The 23384-nt window shown below is 35.9% G+C and overlaps 1 long non-coding RNA gene across 3 annotated transcripts in view; it reads right to left on the bottom strand.

Moving 5' to 3' along the window:
- LOC137638368 (uncharacterized) overlaps positions 1-23384 on the bottom strand; it is a 43142-nt gene that overhangs the window by 2542 nt on the left and 17216 nt on the right. Inside the window, exons 1-7 of one of the 3 annotated variants that reach the window (XR_011044118.1) lie at positions 21510-21593; positions 17202-17307; positions 14442-14549; positions 12077-12181; positions 9808-9912; positions 6498-6602; positions 3803-3910 (exon numbers count right to left, since the gene is read on the bottom strand). This is a non-coding gene — a long non-coding RNA (uncharacterized lncRNA). Of the gene's footprint in view, positions 1-3802; positions 3911-6497; positions 6603-9807; positions 9913-12076; positions 12182-14441; positions 14550-17201; positions 17308-21355; positions 21409-21509; positions 21594-23384 lie in introns of those variants that run through there. The other 2 variants (XR_011044120.1, XR_011044119.1) reach the window with 2 other exon arrangements.

Below are 23384 nucleotides of genomic sequence, written 5' to 3'. Positions count from 1 at the left end.
ACGGATAAAGAGGGCAAGAAAAAAAAAATTTGATTGCAAAGGGAAAAATCGGGGTAAAATGGAATGAGATCATGCAAAAACGGAGGGAGAAAAGACTACAGAATTGCCTGAGTAAAAAAAGATAGGCAAGGTGTAAGAGTTGTAGGAACTATTAAAGCTGAAAATGGAAATATATTAATTGAGGAAGAGGAAGTTAAGAGAACATGGATGACTATTCTTTTACAGCTATTAAACACTGTGAATGAGTATGCAAACATCAGAAAGAGAAAATTAAGTCGAGACTACTGTAAAGATAAAGTAAATAGAGCTGAAGAGAAATGAGAAATCAGAATTAACAATGTTAGTGATTGAAGCATTGCAAAATCTAGGCAAAGTGTGGGTGTACACTATTAGAAAAAATCTGGTATGTAGGGGTCTAGATTATAAAGAACAAAAAGGAGACAAGTTCAACTAAATGACCTTCAGAGGTATACAAATTTTTGCCCTTTATTCAACATACTAGAAATGATATTAGCAGGAAAGTTGATATGCATGAGCAGTAGTTTTGGTTTTAAGAAAGGAAAGAGCACAGTGAATACTATATTTATAGTAAGTTAAGTCCAAGATAAGTATCATTATTTAGAAGGAAAAGGGAAAGTTTATATGTGCCGTACCTTATGGATCTTGAAAAGGTGTACAACAGGGCACCAAAAAGGCTAGTTTATTGGCATTAAAAAAAAAGAAATACCAGAGAAGTTGATAAGGCTAATGAATAGTGAGAATGGAGTAAGAGGGAGCATGAACCACTGTACAGACAAAATATGAGGGAAAATAAAGCATTCCTTGGGGATATTGGCCTTCCTCGTTGATCAGTTCTGAGTCCTTGCCTATTCCTTGTAGACACTTTGTCATTAGTATTAAGGAACAAAGAATAATTGTGGGAATTGGTGTTTACTGAGGATTTAGTCATAATTGCGGACACAAGAACTGCAAGAAAGGTTTTTGGCCTCGAAAAGGGTCATAGAAAAGAAAATATTGAAGGGGAACATTAAAAAGACAAAGCTAAAGATTAATAGTAAAGTACACAGAGAGATAAACATTCCTGTGGAAAGTGGTACAGAACAATAAGTTTGGCTACTTGAGATCAATAAAATTCAGTGAGATGAGTGAAATAAACATGGCAAAATTGGAGGGAAGTAACTGAAACAAAGAGCTATTAGACATCTATCCTGCAGAAACTTGACCACTTAAAAGGAAAGAGGACGGAATTTTAGACAGAATTATGATGAGGATTGTGACTTGTATTGCTGGAATATTACTACTAGAAAGGGGGGAGAGAAGATATTTGACAGAATGTGTGGTATATACTGTATAATGTAAAAGATATGGCTAAGGAAGCTCGTCTGAGTTATTATGATCATGTAATAAGAAGGTAGGTGGTAGAACCAGTCAACAGAAACAAGAAAATGCTAATGATGGGATGATGAGTGTAGGGTATCAGCGCATCAGATGGATGGATCTGGTGAAGAGGGATTTGAGGGGGATGGGCCTGGGAGAAAAATTAAAAGGAATAGAAACAGATGAAGAAAGTTGACTCAAGAAACAGACACTGCTATACAGTGGAATAAAAGGGTAGAAAGAAGATGGCAAAGCAAGAAAACAATGGTCAGGCCCAGAAAAACAAGAAGCAATAGAGTAGCTTTTTGGGGGACTTTCAGAAAATATATGGATGACTCTAACAAAACAAGATACCTTCTACTAAGAATAAAAAAAAAGAGGAAGACTAATGAAGATTTGCAATAAGAATAGATTTACAGCAATTCTATGTAAACGTAGTCAATGAAAAAACTAAAAAAAACATTGAATTATATTAGAATGGACACCAGGAACTAATACAAGGGAAAGATGGCTAGATAAGGTTGGTACAAATGGATTAGTAAAGGCAATTAAGAGCTTGAAACGATAATAGAAAAGATAATGAAGCAATGAACAAACGAATAGAAGAAAAGTTATAGGGAAGGATATGAAAGTATGGAACTATTATCAGGTAATATCGATAGCTAGTAGTATAACAGAAAATATCAGTGATGGCATAGAAAGAAATTCCATAACTGATCATGGGATTACTCTCTCAAGCTATCAAACATTACAAGTACTGGTGGACATTTTTGCATATGTGGCCTAAAATCTGACAACCTTAGCCTCTTCGTATATGTGTCCTGGATATGCCCTTGACAAACTTAGCCTTGAAAATGGTATAAAAAAAAAAGAGAGAGAGAGAGAGAGAGAGAGAGAGAGAGAGAGAGAGAGAGAGAGAGAGAGAGAGAGAGAGAGAGACTCAATGAAATATATGTAGTTCATTGTAGATTAGGGTATTTTGAACAAGAATGATTAGATAAGGTGACTTATGTGCCAATATTTACTGAAAATTGTACAATTACTATGTACAAAATTGTACACAATGAATATTGAGATATGGGGAGTCTCAAACATTGAATATGCATTCTGGAGAATACAACTGAACTGTTTTAAGACAAGGTTTGTCAAAATGGGAAAGCTTGAAGAATAGCTGCAAGTCCTTGTCTGTAAAGTATAAATGAACAGTGTGAAATAGTTGATTGATTGATTGTGTCTTGATGCCTGAGACCCAGAAAGAAAAAAAAATGGAATACCTGTAAAAAATGGGCTGTAAAAATGTTGAAAAATGACAAAGGCTTGGTTTGAAGTTGAGCAACGTAGGTACAGAGACATATGCATGATTGGGAAGTACTTATTGAGAGGGCTGTAAAAAGGTTAAAAAATTACCAAGGCTTGATTAAAGTTCATTAACATAAGTAAGGGGCTGTGTGCATGCTCAAGAATTACTTATTGAGAGGGCTGTAAAAAGGCTGAAAAATGACAAAGGCTTGGTTTGAATATAAGCAACGTAAGTAAGGGGCCATATTCTTTCTTGGAAAATACTTATTTAAGAGGGCTGTAAAAAAAGTTTAAAAATGTCAAAGGCTTGGTTTGAAGTTAAGCAACGTAAGTAAGGGGCCATGTGCATGCTTGAGAATTACTTATTGATAGGGCTGTAAAAGGGTTGAAAAATGACAAGGACTTGGTTTGAAGTTAAGCAATGCAAGTAAGGGGCCATGTAAATTCTTGGGAATGACTTATTTGAGAGGGCTGTAAAAAGTTTTAAAAATGACAAAGGCTTGGTTAAAGTTCATTAACGTAAGTAAGGGGCTGTGTGCATGTTTCAGAATTACTTATTGAGAGGGCTATAAAAAGGTTGAAAAAATGACAAAAGCTTGGTTTGAAGTTAAGCAGCGTTAAGTAAGGGGCCATGTGTATGTTGTGGAAAGTACCCATTGAAAGGGTAGTGAGAAAATGACAAAACCTGGGATGAAATTAATCAAAGTACGAAGAGACCATGTGGATGTTTAGGGGTGAACTTATCGCTAACGTAATGGGAAAGTGAGAAAAGTTATAAAAGTCTAGATGAACTTAATCACCGTAAATATGGTGCCCGGTAAATGTTGGGGGATATACTTATTGAAAGGTTAGTTATAGTGTGAGAAAGGACAAAATTCTGGGTATAGAGTAATTATGTGACTATGTGAATGTTGATGTACTTATTGAAAGTGTAGCGAGAACTGATATATGCCTGGATGAAGTTAATCAACCTAATGTAACCTACATTGGAACTATCAGGATGAATTTCTACAAACATCATGAAATTTAGTATAAACAAATTAAGAATTATATGATACTTCAATAGCCTAAAAAGCACCAGTGTTCAAATTTCAACTATTTTTTCTTTATCTAGGCAACTACTTACCTTTATTTACTGCAGCATACTATCTTCATAGAGTCATGTGACTTGAAAATGGGCTCTTGAGCCACGGTTCAGGAAGAATCTCATCTTCTTGATAATTATGATCAGCATCTGAAAAAGGAAATAAATTAATATTCTTGTCATTTTAGCTGTCATTTTAGCTATCATTATATTCATTCATTAAATACAAAAAAAAAATTAGGGGAGAGAGAGAGAGAGAGAGAGAGAGAGAGAGAGAGAGAGAGAGAGAGAGAGAGAGAGAGAGAGAGAGAGAGAGAGAGAGAGAGAGAGAGAGAGAGAGAATGTAGTTCATTGTAGATTAGTGTATTTTGAACAAGAATGATTAGATAAGGTGACTTATGTGCCAATATTTATTGAAAATTGTACAATTACTATGTACAAAATTGTACACAATGAATATTGAGATATGGGGAGTTTCAAACATTGAATATGCATTCTGGAGAATACAATTGAACTGTTTTAAGACAAGGTTTGTCAAAATGGGAAAGCTTGAAGAATATCTGCAAGTCCTTGTCTGTAAAATATAAATGAACAGTGTGAAATAGTTGATTGATTGATTGTATCTTGATGCCTGAGACCCAGAAAGAAAAAAAAATGGCATACCTGTAAAAAATGGGCTGTAAAAATGTTGAAAAATGACAAAGGCTTGGTTTGAAGTTAAGCAACGTAAGTAAGGATCCATGTGCATTCTTGGGAAATACTTATTTGAGAGGGCTGTAAAAAAGTTTAAAAATTACAAAGGCTTGGTTTGAAGTTAAGCAACGTAAGTAAGGATCCATGTGCATTCTTGGGAAATACTTATTTGAGAGGGCTGTAAAAAAGTTTAAAAATTACAAAGGCTTGGTTTGAAGATAAGCAATGTAAGTAAGGGACCATGTGCATTCTTGGGAAGTACTTATTTGAGAGGGCTGTAAAAAGGTTGAAAAATGACAAAGGATTAGTTTGAAGTTAAGCAACGTAAGAAAAAGGCCAAGTGCATTCTTGGGAAGCAGTTATTTGGGAGGGCTGTGAAAAGGTTGAAAAATGACAAAGGATTAGTTTTAAGTTAAGCAACGTCAGTAAGGGGCCAAGGGCATTCTTGGGAAGCACTTATTTAGGAGGGTTGTAAAAAGGTTAAAATATTACAAAGGCTTGGTTTGAAGTTAAGCAATGTAAGTAAGGGACCATGTGCATTCTTGAGAAGTACTTAATTGAGAGGGCTGTAAAAAGTCGGAAAAATGACAAAGGATTAGTTTGAAGTTAACCAACGTAAGTAAGAGGCCATGTGCATGTTGTGGAAGTAATTACCGAGGTGTCTGTAACAAGTGAGAAAAGTGACAGAGGCTTGGTTAATGTTAATCATCAAAGTAAGGGTCCATATATTGTGCATGCTGTGGAGGTATCTAGTAAAGAGGTCTGTACCAAAGTGATAAAAGCGACAAAATCGTGGATGACGTTAATCTCCGTAAGTATGAGTATGTATGTGGCCATGTGCATGTTGTGAGTAGTACTTATTGATGAAGTTAACCACTGTACAAAGTGACCAGGTTGATATTTTGGGAAATACTTATTGAAAGCAATGTGAGAAAGTGATAATGCCTAGATGGAGTTAATTATCATATGTGATCATGTGCAAGTTGTAGGGAATTATTTATTGTCAATGTTCTCCAGGTATAAAGTGAGAAAAGTGAAAGAAGATGGAGAAGTTAATCAACGTAATCATGGGGTTATATGCATGTTGTGATAAGTACTCATTAAAATAATAATAAGAAAAGTGACAAAAGGCTGGGTGAAGTTAATCAATGGAAGTATTAGGTATTTGAAAATAAAATTTTGCGGAAAATCACGGGACCCAATTTCAACCAAAAAACTCTGGAATGGAGAATTCGCCACAATTTGGAAATAAGACAAAATCCAGCAACCACATATCAACAAAGTTGTAAAGTCAAGTACTCGATTAGCTGATCATATTGCAAGAAGGGAGGACGCACGTAAACCCAAAAAAATACTAACAGTTGATGTCATGGGGCGGAGACCTTTAGGAAGACATACAAAGAACTGGAAGAGAATCTAAAGATTGCTAGGATAAATGGATACATGGATGGATTTAGCACAAGACAGAGGAGGTAGGAGACGTCTTTCGAGAGCGGTCATGAGTCAACGAGTGGCCCAAAGACCAATTTACTGGAGTAGTAAGGGGTCATGAGCATGTTGTGGAAAGTACTCATTGAAAGGGTAGTGAGAAAATGACAAAACCTGGGATGAAATTGATCAAAGTACAAAGTGACCATGTGGATGTTTAGGGGTGTACTTATCGCTAACGTAATGGGTAAGTGAGAAAAGTTATAAAAGTCTCGATGAAGTTAATCAAGGTAAGTATGGTGCCTGGTAAATGTTGTGGCATGTACTTATTGAAAGGGTAGTTATAGAGTAAGAAATGAAAAAATTCTGGGTATAGAGTAAGTATGTGGCTATGTGAATGTTGATGTACTTACTGAAAGTGTAGCGAGAACTGATATATGCCTGGATGAAGTTAAACAACTTAATGTAACCTACATTGGAACTATCAGGATGAATTTCTACAAACATCATGAAATTTAGTATAAACAAATTAAGAATTATAAGATACTTCAATAGCCTAAAAAGCACCAGTGTTCGAATTTCAACTATGTTTTTCTTTATCTAAGCAACCACTTACCTTTATTTACCGCAGCATACTATCTTCATAGAGTCATGTGACTTGAAAATGGGCTCTTGAGCCACGGTCCAGGAAGAATCTCATCTTGATAATTATGATCAGCGTCTGAAAAATGAAATAAATTAATATTCTTGTCATTTTAGCTATCATTACATTCATTCATTAAATACAAAAAAAAAAAATTAGGGGAGAGAGAGAGAGAGAGAGAGAGAGAGAGAGAGAGAGAGAGAGAGAGAGAGAGAGAGAGAGAGAGAGAGAGACTCAATGAAATATATGTAGTTCATTGTAGATTAGTGTATATTGAACAAGAATGATTAGATAAGGTGACATATGTGCAATATTTACTGAAAATTGTACAGTTACATACATACACATACATACATATACCATGGCACTTCCCCCAATTTTGGGGGGTAGCCGACATCAACAAGAAACAAAAACTAAAAGGGGACCTCTATTCTCTACGTTCCTCCCAGCCTAACAAGGGACTCAACCGAGTTCAGCTGGTACTGCTAGGGTGTCACAGCCCACCCTCCCACATTATCCACCACAGATGAAGCTTCATAATGCTGAATCCCCTACAGCTGCTACCTCCGCGGTCATCTAAGGCATCGGAGGCAGCAGCAGGGCCTACCAGAACTGCGTCACAATCGCTCGTCATTCATTCCTATTTCTAGCATGCTCTCTTGCCTCGCTCACATCTATCCTCTTATCACCCAGAGCTTCCTTCACTCCATCCATCCACCCAAACCTTGGCCTTCCTCTAGTACTTCTCCCATCAACTCTTGCATTCATCACCTTCTTTAGCACACATCCATTTTCCATTCTCTCAACATGGCCAAACCACCTCAACACATTCATATCCACTCTAGCTGCTAACTCATTTCTTACACCCGTTCTCACTCTCACCACTTCGTTCCTAACCCTATCTACTCAAGATACACCAGCCATACTCCTTAGACACTCCATCTCAAACACATTCAATTTCTGTCTCTCCATCACTTTCATTCCCCACAACTCCGATCCATACATCACAGTTGGTACAATCACTTTCTCATTGTACAGTTACTAACAATCACTTTCTCATTGTACAGTTACTATGTACAAAATTGTACACTATGATTTTGAGATATGGGGAGTTTCAAACATTGAATATGCATTCTGGAGAATACAATTGAACTGTTTTAAGACAAGGTTTGTCAAAATGGGAAAGCTTGAAGAATAGCTGCAAGTCCTTGTCTGTAAAGTATAAATGATCAGTGTGAAATAGTTGATTGATTGATTGTCTTGATGCCTGAGACCCAGAAAAAAAAAAAAATGGTATACCTGTAAAAAATGGGCTGTAAAAATTTTGAAAAACGACAAAGGCTTGGTTTGAAGTTAAGCAACGTAAGTAAGGGACCATGTGCATTCTTGAGAAGTACTTATTTGAGAGGGCTGTAAAAAGGTTAAAAAATGACAAAGGCTTGATTAAAGTTCATTAACGTAAGTAAGGGGCTGTGTGCATTCTTGGGAAGTACTTATTTGAGAGGGCTGTAAAAAGGCTGAAAAATGGCAAAGGCTTAGTTTGAAGTTAAGCAACGTAAGTAAGGGGCCATGTACATTCTTGGGAATGACTTATTTAAGAGGGCTGTAAAAAAAGTTTAAAAATTACAAAGGCTTATTTCAAGTTGCAATGTAAGTCAGGGGCCAAGTGCATTCTTGGGAAGCACTTACTTGAGAGGGTTGTAAAAAGGTTGAAAAATGACAGAGGCTTGGTTTGAAGATAAGCAATTTAAGTAAGGAGCCAAGTGCATTCTTAGGAAGCACTTATTTGGGAGGGCTATAAAAAGGTTGAAAAATGACAAAGGCTTGGTTTGAAGTTAAGCAGCGTTAAGTAAGGGGCCATGTGTATGTTGTGGAAGTAGTTACTGAGGTGTCTGTAACAAGTGAGAAAAGTGACAGAGGATTAGTTAAAGTTAATCATCAAAGTAAGGGTCCATATATTGTGCATGCTGTGGAGGTATCTATTAAAGAGGGCTGTACCAAAGTGATAAAAGTGACAAAATCATGGATGAAGTTAATCTGCGTAAGTATGAATAAGGATGTGGCCATGTGCATGTTGAGGGAAGTACTTATTGATGAAGTTAATCACTGTACAAAGTGACCATGTTGATATTTTGGGAAATACTTATTGAAAGCAATGTGAGAAAGTGATAACGCCTAGATGAAGTTAATTATCATATGTGGTCATGTGCAAGTTGTAGGGAATTATTTATTGTAAATGTTCTCCAGCTATAAAGCAAGAAAAGTGAAAGAAGTTGGAGAAGTTAATCAACGTAAGTATGTGGCTATATGCATGTTGTGATAAGTACTCATTAAAATAATAATAAGAAAAGTGACAAAAGGCTAGGTGAAGTTAATCAATGTAAGTAAAAGGTCTTTGAAAGTAAAATTTTGAGGAAAATCACGGGACCCATTTTCGACCAAGAAACTCTGGAATGGAGAACTCGCCACAATTTGGAAATAAGACATAGAACCAGGCAACCACACATCAACCACGTTGTAAAGTCGAGGAGGATTCGATTAGCTGATCATATTGCAAGAAGGGAGGCCGCACGTAAACCCGAACAAATACTAACTGTTGATGTTATGGGACAGAGACCTTTAGGAAGACATAGAAAGAACTGGAAGAGAATCTAAAGATAGCTAAGATAAATGGATACATGGATGGATTTAGCACAAGACAGAGGAGGTAGGAGACGTCTTTCGAGAGCGGTCATGAGTCAACGAGTGGCCCAAAGACCAATTTACTAGAGTAGTAAGGGGTCATGAGCATGTTGTGGAAAGCACCCATTGAAAGGGTAGTGAGAAAATGACAAAGGCTGGGATGAAATTAATCAAAGTGAAAAGTGACCAAGTGGATGTTTAGGGGTGTACTTATCGTTAACGTAATGGGAAAGTGAGAAAAGTTATAAAAGTCTAGATGAAGTTAATCAATGTAAGTATGGTGCCCTGTAAATGTTGCGGCATGTACTTATTGAAAGGGTAGTTATAGTGTGAGAAAGGACATAATTCTGGATATAGAATAATTATTATGTGACTATGTGAATGTTGATGTACTTATTGAAAGTGTAGCGAGAACTGATATATGCCTGGATGAAGTTAATCAACCTAATGTAACCTACATTGGAACTATCAGGATGAATTTCTACAAACATCATGAAATTTAGTATAAACAAATTAAGAATTATATGATACTTCAATAGCCTAAAGAGCACGAGTGTTCGAATTTCAACTATTTTTTTTCTTTACCTAGGCAACCACTTACCTTTATTTACCGCAGCATACTATCTTCATAGAGTCATGTGACTTGAAGATGGGCTCTTGAGCCACGGTCCAGGAAGAATCTCATCTTGATAATTATGATCAGCGTCTGAAAAATGAAATAAATTAATATTCTTGTCATTTTAGCTATCATTACATTCATTCATTAAATACAAAAAAAAATTAGGGGGGGGGGAGAGAGAGAGAGAGAGAGAGAGAGAGAGAGAGAGAGAGAGAGAGAGAGAGAGAGAGAGAGAGAGAGACTTAATGAAATATATGTAGTTCATTGTAGATTAGTGTATTTTGAACAAGAATGATTAGATAAGGTGACTTGTGCCAATATTTACTGAAAATTGTACAATTACTATGTACAAAATTGTACACAATGTATATTGAGATATGGGGAGTTTCAAACACTGAATATGCATTCTGGAGAATAGAACTGAACTGTTTTAAGACAAGGTTTGTCAAAATGGGAAAGCTTGAAGAGTATCTGCAAGTCCTTGTCTATAAAGTATAAATAAAGTGTGAAATAGTTGATTGATTGATTGTCTTGATGTCTGAGACTCAGAATAAAAAATGGAATACTTGTAAAAAATGGACTGTAAAAATGTTGAAAATGACAAAGGCTTGGTTTGAAGTTAAGCAACGTAAGTAAAGGACCATGTGCATTCTTGAGAATTACTTATTTGAGAGGGCTGTAAAAAGCCTGAAAAATGACAAAGGTTTGATTAAAGTTCATTAACGTAAGTAAGGGGCCGTGTGCATGTTTGAGAATTACTTATTGAGAGGGCTGTAAAAAGGCTGAAAAATGACAAAGGCTTGGTTTGAAGTTAAGCAACGTAAGTAAGGGACCATGTGCATGTTGTTGAGGATGTAATTACTGAGGTGTCTGTAACAAGTGAGAAAAGTGACAGAGGCTTGGTTAAAGTTAATCATCAAAGTAAGGGTCCATATATTATGAATGATGTGGAGGTATCTATTAAAGAGGTCTGTACCAAAGTGATAAAAGTGACAAAATCATGGGTGAAGTTAATCTGCGTAAGTATGAGTATGTATGTGGCCATGTGCATGTTGTGAGAAGTACTTATTGATGAAGTTAATCACTGTACAAAGTGACCATGTTGATATTTTGGGAAATACTTATTGAAAGCAATGTGAGAAAGTGATAACGCCTAAATGGAGTTAATTATCATGTGAGGTCATGTGCAAGTTGTAAGGTATTATTCATTGTAAATGTACAAGCTATAAAGCGAGAAAAGTGAAAGAAGTTGGAGAAGTTAATCAAAGTAAGTATGAGGTTATATGCATGTTACGAGAAGTACTCATTAAAATAATAAGAAAAGTGACAAAAGGCTAGGTGAAGTTAATCAATGTAAGTAAGAGGTCTTTGAAAATAAAATTTTGAGGAAAATCACGAGACCCAATTTCGACCAAGAAACTCTGGAATGGAGAATTCGCCACAATTTGGAAATAACACATAGAACCCAGCAACCACATATTAACCTAGTTGTAAAGTCAAGGAATATTTAATTAGCTGATCATATTGCAAGAAGGGAGGACGCACGTAAACCCAAACAAATACTAACTGTTGATGTCATGGGACGGAGACCTTTAGGAAGCCATAGAAAGAACTGGAAGAGAATCTAAAGATAGCTAGGATAAATGGATACATGGATGGATTTAGCATAAGATAGAGGAGGTAGGAGACGCCTTTCGAGAGCGGTCATGAGTCAACGAGTGGCCCAAAGACCAATTTACTAGAGTAGTAAGGGGTCATGAGCATGTTGTGGAAAGTACCCATTGAAAGGGTAGTGAGAAAATGACAAAACCTGGGATGAAATTAATCAAAGTACGAAGTGACCATGTGGATGTTTAGGGGTGTACTTATCGCTAACGTAATGGGAAAGTGAGAAAAGTTATAAAAGTCTAGATGAACTTAATCAAGGTAAGTATGGTGTCCGGTAAATGTTGTGGGATGTACTTATTGAAAGGTTAGTTATAGAATGAGACAGGACAAAATTCTGGGTATAGAATAATAGTGGCTATGTGAATGTTGATGTACTTATTGAAAGTGTAGCGAGAACTGATATATGCCTGGATGAAGTTAATCAACCTAATGTAACCTACATTGGAACTATCAGGATGAATTTCTACAAACATCATGAAATTTAGTATAAACAAATTAAGAATTATATGATACTTCAATAGCCTAAAGAGCACGAGTGTTCGAATTTCAACTATTTTTTTTCTTTACCTAGGCAACCACTTACCTTTATTTACCGCAGCATACTATCTTCATAGAGTCATGTGACTTGAAAATGGGCTCTTGAGCCACGGTCCAGGAAGAATCTCATCTTGATAATTATGATCAGCGTCTGAAAAATGAAATAAATTAATATTCTTTGTCATTCTAGCTATCATTACATTCATTCATTAAATATAAAAAAATTAATTAGGGCAGAGAGAGAGAGAGAGAGAGAGAGAGAGAGAGAGAGAGAGAGAGAGAGAGAGAGAGAGAGAGAGAGATATTCAATGAAATATATGTAGTCAATTGTAGGTTAGTGTATTTTGAGCAAGAATGATTAGATAAGGAACTTATTTGCCAATATTTACTGAAAATTGTACAGTTACTATGTACAAAATTGTACACAATGAATATTGAGATATGGGGAGTTTCAAACATTGAATATGCATTCTGGAGAATACAATTGAATTGTTTTTAGACAAGGTTTGTCAAAATGGGAAAGCTTGAAGAATATCTGCAAGTCCTTGTCTGTAAAGTATAAATGAACAGTGTGAAATAGTTGATTGATTGATTGTCTTGATGCCTGAGACCCAGAAAGAAAAAAAAATGGAATACCTGTAAAAAATGGGCTGTAAAAATGTTGAAAAATGACAAAGGCTTGGTTTGAAGTTAAGCAACGTAAGTAAGGATCCATGTGCATTCTTGGGAAATACTTATTTGAGAGGGCTGTAAAAAAGTTTAAAAATTACAAAGGCTTGGTTTGAAGTTAAGCAACGTAAGTAAGGATCCATGTGCATTCTTGGGAAATACTTATTTGAGAGGGCTGTAAAAAAGTTTAAAAATTACAAAGGCTTGGTTTGAAGTTAAGCAACGTAAGTAAGGGGCCATGTCCATTCTTCGGAAGTACTTATTTGAGAGGTTTTGTAAAAAGGTTGAAAAATGACAAAGGCTTGGTTTGAAGTTAAGCAGCGTTAAGTAAGGGGCCATGTGTATGTTGTGGAAGTAATTACTGAGGTGTCTGTAACAAGTGAGAAAAGTGACAGAGGCTTGGTTAAAGTTAATCATCAAAGTAAGGGTCCATATATTATGAATGATGTGGAGGTATCTATTAAAGAGGTCTGTACCAAAGTGATAAAAGTGACAAAATCATGGATGAAGTTAATCTGCGTTAAGTATGAGTATGTATGTGGCCCTGTGCATGTTGTGAGAAGTACTTATTGATGAAGTTAATCAAGGTACAAAGTGACCAGGTTGATATTTTGGGAAATACTTATTGAAAGCAATGAGAGAAAGTGATAATGCTTAGATGGAGTTAATTATCATATGCGGTCATGTGCAAGCTATAGGGAATTATTTATTGTAAATGTCCTCTAGCTATAAAGCGAGAAAAGTGAAAGAAGATGGAGAAGTTAATCAACGTAAGTATGTGGCTATATGCATGTTGCGATAAGTACTCATTAAAATAATAATAAGAAAAGTGACAAAAGGCTAGGTGAAGTTAATCAATGTAAGTAAGAGGTCTTTGAAAATAAAATTTTGAGGAAAATCACGGGATCCATTCTTGACCAAGAAACTCTGGAATGGAGAATTCTCCACAATTTGGAAATAAGACAGAACCCAGCAACCACATATCAACCAAGTTGTAAAGTCAAGGAAGATTCGATTAGCTGATCATATTGCAAGAAGGGAGGACGCACGTAAACCCAAACAAATACTAACTGTTGATGTCATGGGACGGAGACCTTTAGGATGACATACAAAGAACTGGAAGAGAATCTAAAGATTGCTAGGATAAATGGATACATGGATGGATTTAGCACAAGACAGAGGAGGTAGGAGACGTCTTTCGAGAGCGGTCATGAGTCAATGAATGGGCTAAAGACCAATTTACTAGAGTAGTAAGGGGTCATGAGCATGTTGTGGAAAGTACCCATTGAAAGGGTAGTGAAAAAATGACAAAACCTGGGATGAAATTAATCAAAGTACGAAGTGACCATGTGGATGTTTAGAGGTGTACTTATCGTTAACGTAATGGGAAAGTGAGAAAAGTTATAAAAGTCTAGATGAACTTAATCAACGTAAATATGGTGCCCGGTAAATGTTGGGGGATATACTTATTGAAAGGTTAGTTATAGTGTGAGAAAGGACAAATTCTGAGTATAGAATAATTATGTGGCTATGTGAATGTTGATGTACTTATTGAAAGTGTAGCGAGAACTGATATATGCCTGGATGAAGTTAATCAACCTAATATAGCCTACATTGGAATTTCTACAAACATCATGAAATTTAGTATAAACAAATTAAGAATTATATGATACTTCAATAGCTTAAAAAGCACGAGTGTTCCAATTTCAACTATTTTTTTCTTTATCTAGGCTACCACTTACCTTTATTTACCGCAGCATACTATCTTCAGAGAGTCATGTGACTTGAAGATGGGCTCTTGAGCCACGGTCCAGGAAGAATCTCATCTTCTTGAAAATTATGATCAGCTTCTGAAAAATGAAATAAATTAATATTCTTGTCATTCTAGCTATCATTACACTCATTCATTAAATACAAAAAAAATTAGGAGGGGGAGAGAGAGAGAGAGAGAGAGAGAGAGAGAGAGAGAGAGAGAGAGAGAGAGAGAGAGAGAGAGAGAGAGAGAGACTCAATGAAATATATGTAGTCAATTGTAGGTTAGTGTATTTTGAGCAAGAATGATTAGATAAGGAACTTATTTGCCAATATTTACTGAAAATTGTACAGTTACTATGTACAAAATTGTACACAATGTATATTGAGATATGGGGAGTTTCAAACACTGAATATGCATTCTGGAGAATACAATTGAACTGTTTTAAGACAAGGTTTGTCGAAATGGGAAAGCTTGAAGAATAGCTGCAAGTCCTTGTCTGTAAAGTATAAATGAACAGTGTGAAATAGTTGATTGATTGATTGTGTCTTGATGCCCGAGACCCAGAAAGAAAAAAAAATGGAATACCTGTAAAAAATGGGCTGTAAAAATGTTGAAAAATGATAAAAGCTTGGTTTGAAGATAAGCAACGTAAGTACAGACATACATGCATGATTGGGAAGTACTTATTGAGAGGGCTGTAAAAAGGTTGAAAAATTACCGGGGCTTGATTAAAGATCATTAACGTAAGTAAGGGGCTGTGTGCATGCTTAAGAATTACTTATTGAGAGGGCTGTAAAAAGGTTGAAAAATTACCGGGGCTTGATTAAAGATCACTAACGTAAGTAAGGGGCTGTGTGCATGCTTAAGAATTACTTATTGAGAGGGCTGTAAAAAGGTTGAAAAATTACCGGGGCTTGATTAAAGATCATTAACGTAAGTAAGGGGCTGTGTGCATGCTTAAGAATTACTTATTGAGAGGGCTGTAAAAAGGTTGAAAAATTACCGGGGCTTGATTAAAGATCATTAACGTAAGTAAGGGGCTGTGTGCATGCTTAAGAATTACTTATTGAGAGGGCTGTAAAAAGGTTGGAAAATGACAAAGGTTTGGTTTGAAGTTAAGCAACGTAAGTAAGGGGCCATGTGCATTCTTGGGAAGTACTTATTTGAGAGGGCTGTAAAAAGGTTGAAAAATGATGAAGGCTTAGTTTGAAGCTTATTAACATAAGTCGTGTGCATGTTTGAGAATTACTTATTGAGAGGCCTATAAAAAGGTTGAAAAATGACAAGGGTTTGGTTTGAAGTTAAGCAGCTTTAATGAAGGGTCCATGTGTATGTTGTGGAAGTAATTACTGAGGTGTCTGTAACAAGTGAGAAAAGTGACAGAGGCTTGGTTTGAAGTTAATCAACAAAGTAAGGGTCCATATATTGTGCATGCTGTGGAGGTATCTATTAAAGAGGTTTGTACCAAAGTGATAAAAGTGACAAAATCATGGATGAAGTTAATCTGCGTAAGTATGAGTATGTATGTGGCCCTGTGCATGTTCAGGGGAGTACTTACAGATGAAGTTAATCACTGTAGAAAGTGACCATGTTGATATTTGGGGAAATACTTATTGAAAGCAATGTGAGAAAGTGATAATGCCTAGATGGAGTTAATTGTCATATGTGGTCATGTGCAAGTTGTAGGGAATTATTTATTGTAAATGTCCTCTAGCTATAAAGCGAGAAAACTGAAAGAAGATGGAGAAGTTAATCAACGTAAGTATGTGGCTATATGCATGTTGCTATAAGTACTCATTAAAATAATAATAAGAAAAAGCACAAAAGGCTGGGTGAAGTTAATCAATGTAAGTAAAAAATCTTTGAAAGTAAAATTTTGAGGAAAATCACGGGACCCATTCTTGACCAAGAAACTCTGGAATGAAGAATTCGCCACAATTTGGAAACAAGGCACAGAACCCAGCAACCACACATCAACCAGGTTGTAAAGTCGAGGAGGATTCGATTAGCTGATCATATTGCAAGAAGGGAGGACGCACGTAAACCCAAACAAATACTAACAGTTGATGTCATGCAGCGGAGACCTTTAGGAAGACATACAAAGAACTGGAAGAGAATCTAAAGATTGCTAGGATAAATGGATACACGGATGGATTTAGCACAAGACAGAGGAGGTATGAGACGTCTTTCAAGAGTGGTCATGAGTCAACGAGTGGCCCAAAGACCAATTTACTAGAGTAGTAAGGGGTCATGAGCATGTTGTGGAAAGTACCCATTGAAAGGGTAGTGAGAAAATGACAAAACCTGGGATGAAATTAATCAAAGTACGAAGTGACCATGTGGATGTTTAGGGGTGTACTTATCGCTAACGTAATGGGAAAGTGAGAAAATTTATAAAAGTCTAGATGAACTTAATCACCGTAAATATGGTGCCCGGTTAATGTTGGGGGATATACTTATTGAAAGGTTAGTTATAGTGGGAGAAAGGACAAAATTCTGAGTATAGAATAATTATTATGTGACTATGTGAATGTTGATGTACTTATTGAAAGTGTAGCGAGAACTGATATATGCCTGGATGAAGTTAATCAACCTAATGTAACCTACATTGGAACTATCAGGATGAATTTCTACAAACATCATGAAATTTATTATAAACAAATTAAGAATTATATACTTCAATAGCCTAAAAAGCACCAGTGTTCGAATTTCAACTATTGTTTTCTTTATCTAGGCAACCACTTACCTTTATTTAACGCAGCATACTATCTTCATAGTCATGTGACTTGAAGATGGGCTCTTGAGCCACGGTCCAGGAAGAATCTCATCTTCTTGATAATTATGACCAGCGTCTGAAAAATGAAATAAATTAATATTCTTGTCATTTTAGCTGTCATTACATTCATTCATTAAATACAAAAAAAAAATTAGGAGAGAGAGAGAGAGAGAGAGAGAGAGAGAGAGAGAGAGAGAGAGAGAGAGAGAGAGAGAGAGAGAGAGAGAGAGAGAATTTGATAGTTATAGTAATTAACAGATTATCAGTATGACATGAAAGATGGCAAACAAATACACTCGAAAACTTATTTTTCCAAGAGATTAGTCAAATCATTTGTTCAATTTACACACAACTTATTTACTACAACATCAACAACCAGGTTCCACATTTCTCATGGATCATTTCACAGTATATTATTGTTTCCACACGGTGCAGAGCGCTATAATTTCTGTAAAGTTCATAAACACACTTCCATTTTTTTACTTCTAAAGCTTCTCTAATTTATAAGGCAACTTGTTTAGTTGGCAAATCTAAATTTCCTTCCTTCTATGCTACCGTTTCTAAATTTTCTCAATTCTCTACAGCTAAAGAAATGCACTGTTATACCACATCTGCCTCTCTACAAAACTCACAAAGCCTGCAGTTTGCTCACCAGTTTTTACAATTTTCTTTTAAATCTATCATATTCAACATTGCTTCTTTGTTTTGAGAGTTTTCTCAGTGCTACTTTCACCTATGTAATCCAATTTGCTAATACCTTTTACAAATCTCAACTGTCATTTCTGCCTTCTTTTCTTCCGTTTTCTTATTTCTGCTTCCTTTTCTTCTGTATCTATATTAATTTCAGTTGTCCCTTTACCTTTTACTTCGATTTTCAGTTTTTACTTCCTATAATTTCATACTTCGTTTTACATGTTTCTAAATAACTTTCCCCCTTTTAGTTACCTTATTTGGTCTTCCACTTTCTCTTTAACTAACCATTTATCATTTGATGTAATGATTTTTCTAAATGCATCACCTTTTTTCATACAATTCTATTCTCTACTGTCAATTTTGCCTGGTTCAGCTATTAACCACAAACAAGGTGTAGTTTCAACTTCTCACATTCCTTTAATAATATTGAACTGAAGTCCTCCTAACTTCATAACACCCAAACGTGTCAATAGTTGCTAACAATTTAGGTATCACTACCATCTTGTATTATATTTACTCTCACCTGTAATGCCAATTGTCCTACCCTGTTGATGTCTCCATTCTACCTCACTTCTTGCTCAAAATATTCTATTTTTATTTTGCTTCCCTTCTTTTTACGTTAAGGCGATAGTCTCCTCCTTATGAGTACCATTTTTCTTCACTATATCTATCCTTCTATTTCCAATACTGAGGAACATAATGACATCATAAACGTAGTAGTAGTAGTAGAAGTAGTAGTAAATAAATTCTCAATGAACCGAATATCAAAATTACACACAATGACTCACAAACTCTCACAAGGGAAACCATAAAGCCCTTTTTACTCCCAAAGCCAAAGATCAAATCTAAAAAAGTAACAAAAAAGTAGCAGTCTTTTAGCTTTAAGTGAATAAATTAGCAATCTTTTGGCTATAGGCAAATATGGCCACTAAATTATCTTGTGATGCTTGATCTAAGTGCAGCATTTGATACTGTAGAGTGTAGAACATACATATCTGATGGAAGACCTTGAAGCTGTGGGCATCGTAGAACGAGCATATGACTGGTTTGCGAGTTATCTCGAAAACCGCAAAGTTAAAGTAGTACTGTAATATCAAATGTTGAATCTGAGACAAGAAAACTAACCAAAGGGGTGCCTTAAGGCAGTGTACTAGGTCCTCTCCTGTTTGAAATTTACACGATTGAACTGGAAAATATACTTGAAACTCACAGAGTTAAGTTTAAAATATACGCTGATGATACACAATTCTATTTCCCAATAGAATCAGTTGATGAAGCAAAAAGAAAGATACATGAAATAATGAATGACATTAAGGGTTGGATGTTAACAAAAAAGCTCAAGCTCAATGAAGATAAAAGTGATTGTATTATTTTTGGAAATGAAAAAGATATGAAAAGAATCGAATGCTTCCAAAGAATTGAAATAGGTCAATCGATCATTGACCTAAAGAAATCTGTCAGAAATCTTGGAGTAATCATGGATGATAGACTGACAATGAATGAACATGTAAATAATATGGTAAGAAATTGTAACTATCATATTAGAAACATAGCATATATAAGTAAATACTTAGACGAAAAATCTATGGCCATACTCATTAATCACCACATATTTTCAAGAATTGATTACAGTACTGCAACTCACTGTTCTATGGCTTACCAAATTATCAGCTGAAGAAAATTCAGAGAGTACAAAACAGAGCCGCTAGATTAATAAAAGGACTACAAAATAGGGAAAGAGTTACCCCTGCACTAATTAAATTACACTGGCTGCCGGTAAAGGCGAGAATTGAATACAAGCTACTCTTACTAACGTTTAAGATACTGAACCAAAATATCTAAAAGAATGCCTGAACAAACTAGAACTAGAAACAAATGTTAACATAAGACACATGAGTGACAAACATAGGCTATCTGAACCAAGAACAAATAGTAAATTTGGTGAAAGGGCTTTTAGCTACTGTGCGCCTAGACATTAAAATAAACTGCCACCTGAAATGAAGGACCTAAAGGGAGCAATTGAATTTAAGAGGAAACTAAAGACATTACTTTTCACAAGATCATATGATTTGGAAGATGCTACAATCAAAGAATTGTATAAGTTATAATGAAAATGTTTCGTTAGATGATTGATATGGACCCGCCCGAGAAGTAGTTCACTCGACTTCAGTGGAGGGTTGGATTTAAACCCAAAACAAGTAACAAGTAAGTAAGTAATGTGATTTAAAGGTTCGTGGTTTATCAGTGACCCCCAAGTCTTGAAAATTGCTTTCTATCTTGTTCTGATATTGTTTGTTTCGTCTATACTTAGTTTTGTGAGTTGTTATTGAGTTAGAATTTGAATAAGACATTTAAATTGACAAATCCTAACTATTATTATTAGAAAAATCAAGTATGGTTTGTACTTCTGAATTCGGCACGAAAAAGCATGATTAATATAAACAAGAAAGCTACTAACTATGTTTTAGGAAAAGCCAAGATCATTGCCAGATGAGCAGCACATCTAAGATTGCCTACGTCACCTAGAAAAACAAGCATGGTTTAACAAGGACGTACTTTTGAAATTGGTTCTTAAACAGTAATTTGAAAGATTTACACTTGCATGGTGTCACTTATTACATTTCACTATTGTGGAACCAATACTTAAATAAGATTGGTTTTGTACCACACTGTTAAATGTGAACATTCAATTAGCAAAGTACCCAAGTTTGTTACCCCTGCCAAATTTGTACGTCTCGTTAAATCACCTTTATAATTTGTGTATAGTCTCCTTTAAGTCTTTCAGGGGTAGAACTCTACAAAAACACAGGGCCTTTATAACGCCCTTTAGGTAATTCCTAATACTTGTTGTTAGCTATTATAGATAAAACATATTTGCTTACATAGAAAATACCTTTAAACTCTTCCATGAAGCCACACACAAATTGACAAATATCTAAACTAGTTAGACAGAAATGGTAATGCCTTCGATTTAAGTTTCTTAGTCCACAAAGTATTAAAGACAATATTGACACTTTATGTAATCATTTGGATAACTAATAATCCCTTCTAAGTTTAAAATATGCACAATAACCCACGAATATATCAGAACCGGTCATCCAAAATATCTAAGAGAATTGCTACATTGTCCAGGCAACAAATCGTTCTGACACGAGAATAGTTACAGATGGTTTCAAACTATTAGAACATAGATACACGTCTACTGTAGACTCTAGAGCCTTTAAATATGTGGCCAGAGACTATACAATAAGCTCCCACTAGACATACGAATAATTGAAGATATTAACTCATTCAAGAGGAACCTGAAGACTTTCTTATTCTGAGAGCGTTTTAATTGTGATGACCTATCAGTAAGCGAGCAATACGCATTGTGAAATGTTGAATGCTCCTGAATAAACATTGTAAAACGAACGTGGAGGTCCTTTACAGACCTTGATGTAGAGAGTAGGGTCCCCCTGCTGTACAGGACCAGATAAGCAGCCCTAAAAAGTAAAGTAAAATAATATTACCTCCAGAAACTTCATGAATATATTCCTCATTTAAGAATTGTAATCTAATACAGACAAAATAAATTTAATATATTACCTTTACATTAAACGAAGACAACTGGCGTGTTATCACCAAATAAGGGTTAGATTTTCAGATTAAAAACTGATTTTTTTAAAACTTAACTGACAAAGAGTGGGCCCCGTCTTCGTAACGAAGAGCAAATACAGTAAACAGAAAACGATTTTCGATTGACTGGTAGAAAAACACTTACGACAAGGGTGTGTCATTAAATAACAAATGAGGTGATTACGGCCTGTCTACTAGTGAATCATGAAATAATTAATTGATAGCTTAATACAATATAAATCATATCAATAAAGGTTTTCCCAAGAATATTTTCTCACGAGTAAAGGAATTATGCAAAAAATTTGCCCTAACTTACTGCGATTCTGCAACCAACATATGAAAAATGTTATTTTCATTAGTAAAATAAATTTTTGAATATACTTACCCGATAATCACGTAGCTGTCAACTCCGTTGCCCGACAGAATTCTACGGAAGGGATACGCCAGCGATCACTATACTAGAAGGGGGTGTACTCACCAGCGCCACCTGTGGCCAGGTACTGCAGTACTTCTTGTTGACACCACCTCAATTTTTCCTCGGTCCACTGGTTCTCTATGGGGAGGAAGGGTGGGTCAATTAAATCATGATTATCGGGTAAGTATATTCAAAAATTTATTTTACTAATGAAAATAACATTTTTCAATATTAAACTTACCCGATAATCATGTAGCTGATTCACACCCAGGGAGGTGGGTGAAAAACCAGTGTACATGACTATAAGATAGCTAAGTATCCCGTATTTCATATTATCAGTTATTCAAAATAACAATGAAATTATAAGTACCTGGTAAGGAAGTCGACTTGAACCATTACTCTGCCTTTAATAAGTTCGTCTTCCTTACTGAGCGCAGCGTTCCTCTTAGGAGGCTGAACAACCCGAAGTATACAGGGCTGCAACCCATACTAAAGGACCTCTACACAACCTTTAACCCAGGCGCTTCTCAAGAACGAATTGACCACCCGCCAAATCAAAAAGGATGCGGAAGGCTTCTTAGCCTACCGTAACAACCAAAAAACAACAATAAAAGCATTCAAGAGAAAGGTTAAAAAAGGTTATGGGATTAAGGGAATGTAGTGGCTGAGCCCTCACCTACTACTGCACTCGCTGCTACGAATGGTCCCAGGGTGTAGCAGTTCTCGTAAAGAGACTGGACATCTTTAAGATAAAATGATGCAAACACTGACTTGCTCCTCCAATAAGTTGCATCCATAATGCTCTGCAGAGAACGGTTCTGTTTAAAGGCCATCGAAGTGGCTACAGCTCTCACTTCGTGGGTCCTTACCTTCAGCAAAGCAAGGTCTTCATCCTTCATGTGAGAATGGGCTTCTCTAATCAGAAGCCTTATATAATACGAAACTGCGTTTTTGGACATAGGCAACGAAGGTTTCTTGATTGCACACCATAAGGCTTCTGACTGTCCTCGTATAGGTTTTGACCTATTAAGATAGTATTTCAGAGCTCTGACAGGGCAAAGAACTCTTTCTAGCTCGTTACCCACCATGTTGGAAAGGCTAGGAATTTCAAACGATCTAGGCCAAGGACGTGAAGGAAGTTCATTCTTAGCTAAAAATCCGAGCTGTAAAGAACATGTTGCTGATTCGGATGTGAACCCAATGTTCTTGCTGAAGGCGTGAACCTCACTAACTCTTTTAGCTGTTGCAAGGCAGACGAGGAAAAGAGTTTTGAGAGTAAGGTCTTTGAAGGAAGCTGACTGGAGAGGTTCGAACCTAGGAGACATAAAGAACCTTAAGACTACGTCTAGATTCCAGCCTGGAGCGGATAGACGACGTTCTTTAGAAGTCTCGAAAGATTTAAGGATGTCTTGAAGGTCCTTGTTGGATGA

The sequence above is a fragment of the Palaemon carinicauda genome, chromosome 3 (assembly GCF_036898095.1).
Source record: "Palaemon carinicauda isolate YSFRI2023 chromosome 3, ASM3689809v2, whole genome shotgun sequence".
NCBI lineage: Eukaryota > Metazoa > Arthropoda > Malacostraca > Decapoda > Palaemonidae > Palaemon > Palaemon carinicauda.
This window is presented reverse-complemented; position numbering and strand designations above follow the sequence as displayed.